The sequence below is a fragment of the Brassica oleracea genome, chromosome C5 (genome assembly GCF_000695525.1).
Source record: "Brassica oleracea var. oleracea cultivar TO1000 chromosome C5, BOL, whole genome shotgun sequence".
NCBI lineage: Eukaryota > Viridiplantae > Streptophyta > Magnoliopsida > Brassicales > Brassicaceae > Brassica > Brassica oleracea.
This window is the reverse complement of record NC_027752.1, coordinates 770,668-780,444: the sequence shown is the minus strand read 5'-3', so window position 1 is coordinate 780,444 and position 9,777 is coordinate 770,668.

The window sequence follows — 9,777 nt, the reverse complement described above, 5'->3', positions numbered from 1 at the left end:
AATGTAGAATGTGTTTAGAAATTTTAAAACAACACTAAAGATCATAGACTTCAATATATAGAGCATTTACCGAAAAATTAAATATTTTTGTAGGGGTTGTTAACACATAGATTTTGAGAAAAATTCAAAAATATAAAAAATATTGTTTTAATGCATAGTTGAATCCTTCACTAACATATAATGAAGGTCAAAGAGGTTTGAAACTTTTGTTTTCTCTGTTTCTCTACAAATTAGCTATTTTATAGTGGTTAGTCCACCAATTTAGGAGTATGATGAAATTTTACTAAATTAATTGACAAAAACTTAAAACGATGCCAATGTACAATGAAAGAGACTTTTATATACATTAATATATTAGAATGTAGAATGTGTTTAGAAATTTTAAAACAACACTAAAGATCATAGACTTCAATATATAGAGCATTTACCGAAAAATTAAATATTTTTGTAGGGGTTGTTAACACATAGATTTTGAGAAAAAATAAAAAAAATATGAAAATATTGTTTTAATGCATTTTACATCATTCACTAATATATGATGGTTGTCAAAGAGGTTTGAAACCTTTGATGTCTCCGTTTCTCTAGAAAATAGCGATTTTATAGTGGTTAGTCCACCAATTTAAAGAGTATGATGAAGTTTTACTAAATTAATTGACAAAAAATTAAAATGATGCCCATGTACAATAAAAGAGAGTTTACTATACATTAATACAAATGTAGAATGTGTTTAGAAATTTAAAAACAATACTAAAGATCATAGCATTCAGTATATAGAGTATTTACCGAAAAATTTAATATTTTCGTAGGGTGTTTACACATAGATTTTGAAAAAAATTCAAAAAATGCAAAATATTGTTTTAATACATAGTTGCATCATTCACTAACATATGATGAAGGTCAAAGAGGCTTGGAACCTTTGTTGTCTCCGTTTTAATAGAAAATAACGATTTTATAGTGGTTAGTCCACCAATTTAGGGAGTATTACAAAAAAATAAAAGGATTCTCATATACCATGAAAGAAAGTTTAATATAAATTAATACAAATGTAGAATGTGTTTAAAAATTTTAAAAACAACACTAAAGATCATAGGCTTCAGTATATAGAGTATTTACCGAAAAAATCTATATTTTCGTAGGGGGTTAACACATAGATTTTGAGAAAAATTCAAAAATATGCAAAATACTGTTTTAATGCATAGTTGCATCCTTGACTAACATATGATGAAGGTCAAAGATGTTTGGAACCTTTGTTGTCTCCGTTTTTCTTGACTAATATACATTAATACATAGTTGCATCCTTGACTAATATACATTAATACAAATTTAAAATGTGTTTAGAAATTTTAAAACAACACTAAAGATCATAGGCTTCAGTATATAGAGCATTTACTGAAAAACTAAATATTTTTGTAGGGAGTTAGTTAATACATAGATTTTGAAAAGAATTAAAAAAAAATAAAAAAATATTGTTTTAATGCGTAGTTGTATTCTTTACCAACATATGGTGAAAGTCAAAGAGGAACCTTTATTGTCTCCATTTTTCTAGAAAATAGCGATTTTATAGTGGTTAGTCCACCAATTTAGGGAGTATTATGAAATTTTACTAAATTAATTGACAAAACATTAAAACGATGTCCATGTATAATGAAAGAGAGTTTAATACACATTAATACAAATGTAGAATGTGTTTAGAAATTTTAAAACAACACTAAAGATCATAGGATTCAGTATATAGAGCATTTACTGAAAAACTAAATATTTTCATAAAGGTTAACACATAGATTTTGAGAAGAATTCAAAAAAATGAAAATACTGTTTTAATGCATAGTTGTATATTTTACTAACATATGATGAAGGTCAATGAGGTTTGAAACCTTTGTTATCTCAGTTTTTATAGAAAACAGTGATTTTATAGTGGTTAATTACTCCACCAATTGAGGGAGTGTTATGAAATTTTTTTTAAATTAATACTAAAGCCAACGAACAAAAGCTCTTTATGTTCAAAGCAACATATAACACTCATGTTATCAGTCAAACGTTACTTAAACATTGCTTATTTGTCTTCGGCCGTCCGTTTGGGTAAAGTATAAATTGAACATGGGCCAGAAGAAAGGTCGCTATCCGTGGTTCAAGAAAATAAAAAAGCGCACTGCTTTCCTGCCCAAAAGGTGAATGAGTAGAGAGAGTACAATCACTCTTTAAGACTTAAATCAAACAAACAAAAAAACTCTTTATGTTCAAAGCAACATAACACTCAATGTTATCAATAAACATTTTATTGTCTTTGGCCGTTTACAGGAGTTGTTGAACGAGTTCAGAATCTTGCACTATGTTGTTGTTATAACAATGAATGAGAGATTTGACTGAGACTTTTGAAAAATCATTATCATCAAAAACAATGGTGACAATACATGAATGAGTTATATCCATTTCAGGTGAAACCTCACTCCCTTAGGCTTCAACACTCCAGAAACACAACTCATAACGTTTCTGGTGTGGAAATTTGTAAGGTTACAACTTGTACAAGACATTTCCCTCACCACAAATTACAACTCAATCAGTTCCTCTATACTCTCTAATCTCTCAATCTCCTAATCTCTCTCCTAAACAACTTATGTGCCAAGGCTAATCCAACTCAGCTTGAAACCTTCTCTTGCCACCAGAAGCTTTCAACACTTGGTTTTAATCTTCAATGGACCTCTCTCCTCCTATTTCTTCAAGTTCCAGTTACAGCTTCTTCTTCTAAGTCCGGCTATGCTGAACTGTAAAATCAAATATCAAAATGAGCTCCAAAAGCAAATGACGAACGTGACCAGTAAACAACAATCAGAAATGACACAAACCAACAACGAGAACAAGACTAACACTAGTTTCTGGAACTTGAACGCAGAGGACGTATAACCATAAACTGACAAACCGATCCTTGACATAACTTAATAAATCTAAAACGATCAATCAACATTCTCTCACAGATCAACAGAGTCTCAACAACCACAAGCTTTTGAAACACAAACAAGATAGAAGACCTGACAAAGCGCCAACAGAGAAGGACCAAACACCAAAACAGCCATCATCAATCAAAGCAAGCATCCACCGGCATCCTGAAACAACAAAACGACAAGTCGATCATATGGAACAAACAAAAGGCAAATATATAAAAGAAAGAAATCAAAGAAAGAACTGAAAACAAGGGAAACTTTTTATAATAGCTTTAATCAATTATGAAAAAATTAGTGATCATAAGTGTTAAACCAAATAAAGGGATACTACCAGCCCACTCTATTTATTTCACAAATTTACACTAACTTTCCATGATCAATCAAGCTCTATAAAAAATTTCCCCAAAACCTTGAAAACGTATTTTTTAAAAAACAAAAGGCAAATAAAAGAAAGAACTGAAAACAAGGAAAACTTTTTATAATAGCTTTAATCAATTATGAAAAAAATTTGTGATCATAAGTGTTAAGCCAAATAAAGGGATACTACCAGCTTACAATCACAATGACTGGAGAAAGGATAATACCTCTAACCATCATATATAGTGATAGGGATAGCCCACTCTATTTATTTCACAAATTTACACTAACTTTCCATGATCAATCAAGCTCTATAAAAAATTTCCCCAAAACCTTGAAAACTTATTTTTAAAAAAGGAAAAAGCAAATAAAAGAAAATTATGAAAAAATTAGTGATCATAAGTGTTAAACAAAATAAAGGGATACTACCAGCTTACGATCACAATGACTGGAGAAAGGATAATACCTCTAACCATCATATATAGTGATAGGGATAGCCCACTCTATTTATTTCACAAATTTACACTAACTTTCCATGATCAATCAAGCTCTATAAAAAATTTCCCCAAAACCTTGAAAACTTATTTTTAAAAAAGGAAAAGGCAAATAAAAGAAAGAACTGAAAACAATCAAGATAAAGGAAGGAAACAAGGGAAAAAAGATAGAAGACCTGACAAACCGCCAACAGAGAAGGACCAAACACCAAAACAGCCATCATCATCAATCAAAGCAAGCATCCACCGGAATCCTGAAACAACAAAACGACAAGTCGATCATATGGAACAAACAAAAGGCAACAAAATATAAAAGAAAGAAATCAAAGAAAGAACTGAAAACAAGGGAAACTTTTTATAATAACTTTAATCAATTATGAAAAAATTAGTGATCATAAGTGTTAAACCAAATAAACATTTACAACATCTAACGATACAAAGACTGGGTGTTCTGTTCAAATGTTGTCACAAATTCACACTTAACTCTCCATTGATCAATCAAGTTATACAAAATTTCCCTAAAAACATGTTTTTAAAAAAAAAAAATATTTCAATTCAAAACAGAGAAACATGTTTGGCAGAAAGAAAAACAAAGTTTGTATAATAAGAAAAGAGAAGACCTGATAAACCGCGTGAAGAACGATCAGAGCAAGCGTGATGCTGGACGGGAAGATTCGCGGTGGGTTGGCGACGGCGGAGAGTTTGTATGGTTTCCATTGTTTCTTCTTCATCTGAGCCGCCCTCCTCTCAAACCGTGATGATGGACGGGAAGATTCGCGGTGGTTCGGACCAGTGAACAGCATGATGGCGGACTGAAGATAACGGTGACGGATCTGTGCTGGGCTTGGACACCTCCGCCTGTGAAGTCCCGGAGTCCGACTACGACGCTGTCGGTGTTCACCGGAGGAGGGGGCTTCGTTCCCCTAGTCGTATCACCCTCTCAACCTTTTCTTCTTGGCTAGCTTAGATTAGTTTCGTTGTTGATCTCTGTTTTCCGAAGCCCCTAATTTAGGGAAAGTATAAATATAATATATTTAAGAAAGAAAAAAACATAAGGTTCTGTAAGAGAGGAAGAAGACAAGTGTAAGGTTCTGTAAGAGAGGAGGTCTTTATTTATAGGCGAGGCTGGAGATTTGATCGTCTTGTCCCCAACGGTCATGAATTAAATTCTATTATTTTCTCTTTTTTTTTTTTTAAATTTACTCTAACGGTTACATGAATTAAATTCTATTATTTCTCTCTTTTTTATTTGCTCTAACGGTAACTTGGTGACTTAAACTACGAATTATTTTTTACAATATCGAGATTTCAAAATCCACCCCAAATATATATATATCTAGGTCCGGGCAAAAAAACCCAGATCCGAAGAATCGAACCGAACTCAATCCGAAAAAATAGTATTGAATCTGAACCGAAATTGATTAAATATCCGAATGGGTTCAAAATTTCTTGGTATTTAAAGAACCGAACCGAAGTATTTCGGGTACCCGAATATATCCGAACTAGATTTATATACTTATATATATTAATTATTTTTAGATTTAATGTATATTAAAAACATTCAAAATATATAAAGAAGACAAGTGTAAGGTTCTGTAAGATAGGAGGTCTTTATTTATAGGTGAGGCTGGAGATTTGATCGTCTTGTCTCCAACGGTCATGAATTAAATTCTATTATTTTCTCTTTTAAAAAAAAAAAAATAATTTTTTTTTCAAAAAAAAAAAAAAAAATTACTCTAACGGTAACATGAATTAAATTCTATTATTTCTCTCTTTTTTATTTGCTCTAACTACAAATTAATTTTTACAATGTCGAGATTTCAAAATCCACCCCAAATATATATATCAAAAGTGTAATCGGGTCTTTGCACCTACAAATTCACACTGAAATAACCTCCCTCAAGAAACTACGTCAACAAGACCTATTTGGATAGCGACGCGTAACGTAAGCATCATATACGGGTAATTTATTGCATCCTAATGGGCCTCAAAGCCCAATTGTAAGAAGTTTAACCTCTTAATAAATTACGATTTGACCTTCGTATTATCTGAAATTACATTACCGCTCACCCAAAAACATTCACTTAACATAAAGTAAAATGGTATATTTCAACCTCATGACCAAAAAAAAAGGGTATATCTCAACCTGAAATTTAAGCATTGTGCTTATTCCTTTTCGAACCTTTTAGGAGTGTGTATGTCATATTGAACTAAACCCAAAATTTTAAAAATACTACATAAACTTTACGCGTCGTGCTTTTTTCATTCACAAACTTTATAGTAATGCATATTTCATATTTGAAAAAAGCAAAAAAAAAAAAAAAAATAGAATATGAATTCTCACAATCGTGCTTATCCGTCAAAAGCATTAGTCATCCGTTAATTTATCAAAACGGCGTCATTTTGGATGAATTCTGTAAAATTAGAAATTTTGAAAATATTACGTAAACTCTCAAAATCATGCTTATATATATTAACTGTGAAAGCTGTTAGTCATCTGTTAATTTATCAAAACCCGTCATTTTAGATAATTTCTGTAAAACTAAAAATTACTTTTTGGGAAATTCGAACTCTCACACTGGTGAATAAGTATAAAATAAATATTTGAATTAATAATAAATAATTTAAACTTAATAAAATAAATAATTATAGGTTTATTTGATAAAACTAAAGCAATAAAATTTAGATAACGTTTATTTGATTAAACTAAAACTTATATATAAGTTAATGTTTACACAATCTACACAAGAAAGTTATTTTGGTCTAGCATATAATATGCTCTTAGGAATACTTAATTATACCTTTGACAATCAAATAATATATATAAGCACAATTTTAAGAGTTTATCTAGTATTTTAAAATTATTAATTTTAAAAAAAATTTCAAAACGGCGTTATTTCGATAAAATTAACGGATGACTAACACTTTTGACAGTTAACATATAACAAGCATGATTTTGAGAGTTCATGTAGTATTTTTTATTTTTTTTTTGTTTAGTTTAGTATGAAATATTCAATGCTATAAAGTTAGAAATTAAAAACATGACGCGTAAAGTTCATGTAGTATTTTTAAAAATTTGTTTAGTTTAGTATGGAATCCACACTACTACAAAATTCGAAAAAAGAATATGCATGATTTGTAAAGTTCAGGTGGAAATAAGCCTTGTTTCTGCACTATGTATTCTAGAGACTCCGTTTCTCTCCAAGGCTAGTTCTAAAATTTTAAGTACTGTAAACGATTTAGTAAGAATTTCAGTTAAAAACATTATACAAATTTGGGAGCTATATCTAATTAAAACGATTTTCATGTACCATGAAAGAGAGTTTATACATTAATACATATGTAGAATGTGTTTAGAAATTTTAAAACAACACTAAAGATAATAGGTTACAGTATATATAACATTTACTGAAAAACTAAATATTTTCATAGTGGGTGGTAACACATAGATTTTGTGAAAAAATCAAAAATATGAAATTACTGTTTGAATGCATAGTTGCATCCTTCACTGACGTATGAATGAGGCCAAAGAGGTTTGGAACCTTTGTTGTCTCCGTTTCTCTACAAAATAGCGATTTTATTGTGGTTAGTTCACCAATTTATGGAGTAATATAAAGATTTACTAAATTAATTGATAAAATATTAAAATGTGTTTAGAAATTTTAAAACAACACTAAAGATCATAGGTTTCAGTGCATTTACTGAAAAATTCAATATTTTCGTAGGGGCTGTTAACACATATATTTTGAGAAAAATTCAAAAATATGAAAAGTATTGTTTTAATGCATAATTGCATCCTTCACTAACATATGATGAAGGTCAAAGAGGTTTGGAACCTTTGTTGTCTTCGTTTGTCTATAAATAAGCGATTTTATAGTGGTTAGTCCACCAATTTCGGGAGTATTATGAAATTTTACTAAATTAATTGACAAAACATTAAAAAGATGCCCATGTACAATTAAAGAGACTTTAATATACATTAATACAAATGTAGTTTTAGAAATTTTAAAACAACACTAAAGATAATAAGCTTCAGTATATAGAGCATTTACAGAAAAATTCAATATTTTCGTAGTGGTTAACACATAGATTTTAAGAAAAATTCAAAAATATAAAAAACATTGTTTTAATGCATAGTTGAATCCTTCACTAATATATAATGAAGGTCAAAGAGGTTTGAAACCGTTGTCCACCAATTTAGGGAGTATTATGAAATTTTATTAAATTAATTGACAAAAAAAATTAAAACTTTGAATTAAAACTATGCTCATGTACCATGAAAGAGAGTTTAATATACATTAATACAAATGTAGAATATGTTTAGAAATTTTAAAACAACACTAAAGATCATAGACTTCAGTATATAGAGCATTTACTAAACAACTAAATATTTTCGTAGGGGTTAACACATAGATTTTGAGAAAATTTCAAAAATATGAAAATAATGTTTTAAAGCATAGTTGCATCTTTCACTAACATATGATGAATGTCAAAGAGGTTTGAGACCTATGTTGTCTCCGTTTTTATAGAAAATATTGATTTTATAGTGGTTATTCCATGTCCACCAATTTAGGGAGTTTTATGAAGTTTTACTAAATTAACTGACAAAAAATTAAAACGATGACCCTGTACTATGAAAGAGAGTTTAATAGACATTAATACAAATTTAGAATGTGTTTTGATATTTTAAAACAACACTAAAGATAATAGGCTTCAGTATATAGAGCATTTACGGAAAAGAATAAATATTTTCGTAGGGGTCAACGAGGTTTTAATGCAGTTTAAATGCATAGTTGCATCATTCACTAACATATGATGAAGGTCAAAGAGGTTTGTGACCTTTGGTGTCTCCTTTTTAATAGAAAATAACGATTTTATAGTGGTTAGTCCACCAATTTATGGAGTATTATGAAGTTTTACTAAATTAATTGACAAAAAATTAAAATGATTTTCATGTACCATGAAACAGAGTTTAATATACATTAATACAAATGTAGATTATGTTTAAAAATTTTAAATAACACTAAAGACAATAGGCTTCACTATATAGAGCATTTACCGAAAAACAAAAAGTTTTCGTAAGGGTTAACACATAGATTTTGAGAAAAATTGAAAAATATGAAAATACGGTTTTAATGCATAGTTGCATCAGTCACTAACATATGAAGGAGGTCAAAGAGTTTTGAAACCTTTTTTTTCTCCGTTTCTCTACAAAATAGCGATTTTATAGTGGTTAGTCCACCAATTTAGGGAGTATTATAAAGATTTACTAAATTAATTGATAAAAAATTAAAACGATGGCCATGTACAATAAAAGAGAGTTAAATATAAATTAGTACAGATGTAGAATGTGTTTAGAAATTTTAAAACAACACTAAAGATCATAGGCTTCAGTATATAGAGCATTTACCGAAAAATTCAATATTTTCGTAGCGGTTAACACATAGATTTTCAAAAATATAAAAAATATTGTTGCATAGTTGAATCCTTCACTAACATATAATGAAGGTCAAAGAGGTTTGAAACCGTTGCTTTCTCCGTTTGTCTATAAAATAGGGATTTTATAGTGGTTAGACCATTAATTTAGGGAGTATTATGAAATTTTACTAAATTAATTGACAAAAAATTAAAAGTTGCCCATTTACAATTAAAGAGACTTTAATATACATTAATACAAATGTATAATGTGTTTAGAAATTTTAAAACAACACTAAAGATCATAGACTTCAGTATATAGAGCATTTACGAAACAACTAAATATTTTCGTAGGGGTTAACACATAGATTTTGAGAAAAATTCAAAAATATGAAAATAATGTTTTAATGCATAGTTGCATCCTTCACTAACATATTATGAAGGTCAAAGAGGTTTGGGACCTTTGTTGTCTCCGTTTTTATAGAAAATAGGAATTTTATAGTGGTTTTTTTTTTTGTGCACAAACTTCTTCATTACTAAATTTAAAGGATTACAAAAGAAGTAGCATCATC